The sequence below is a fragment of the Tupaia chinensis genome, unplaced genomic scaffold (genome assembly GCF_000334495.1).
Source record: "Tupaia chinensis unplaced genomic scaffold, TupChi_1.0 Scaffold138666_1, whole genome shotgun sequence".
Taxonomy (NCBI): Eukaryota; Metazoa; Chordata; class Mammalia; order Scandentia; family Tupaiidae; genus Tupaia; species Tupaia belangeri.
The window spans coordinates 597,806-598,348 of record NW_006198558.1 but is presented as its reverse complement, the minus strand read 5'-3'; positions in this window follow the sequence as shown (position 1 = coordinate 598,348).

Genomic DNA, 543 nt, shown 5'->3' with positions numbered 1-543 from the left:
TAATAATTAATAAAATTAAATAATTTTTTAATTAAAAAATATTTTGCTATAGGGCACGTGTGCTTGTCAGAGAGAGACAGAGAGAAAGAAAGAGTGAGAGAAAGTGAAAAAGCACACCTCGTCCCCTGCTTGTCAGAATAGCCACACCACAATCCCTGTACCTCCATACTCCTCTCAAGAGTTGGGGCATGCACACACATGCACTCAATGTGTTTTTCTAGCTATTGGGTCGACCGAATCAATCAGTCAAGTTGGACCCAGTCACCTTAACCAACACAGCATTGACCAGCCCCCTAGACACTTGTAAAGCCTAAATTATTTAAATTATTTGCCTCTTTGTGTCCATTGTTTTCTCTTACTGGCAGCTACCTTGAAGCCATCTGAACAACAGTTGAAGCCTAACAGGGACCACCTAATGTATTTTCTAAGGTTCTTGAAATATAAAGTCCATTTGGGGCTGGCAGGTAGCATGGTGGTTAAAGGGCGCTGGACCTGACCATGGTTTGAGTCCCGGACCCGGCAGATTGCTTTCTCACTTTTTGT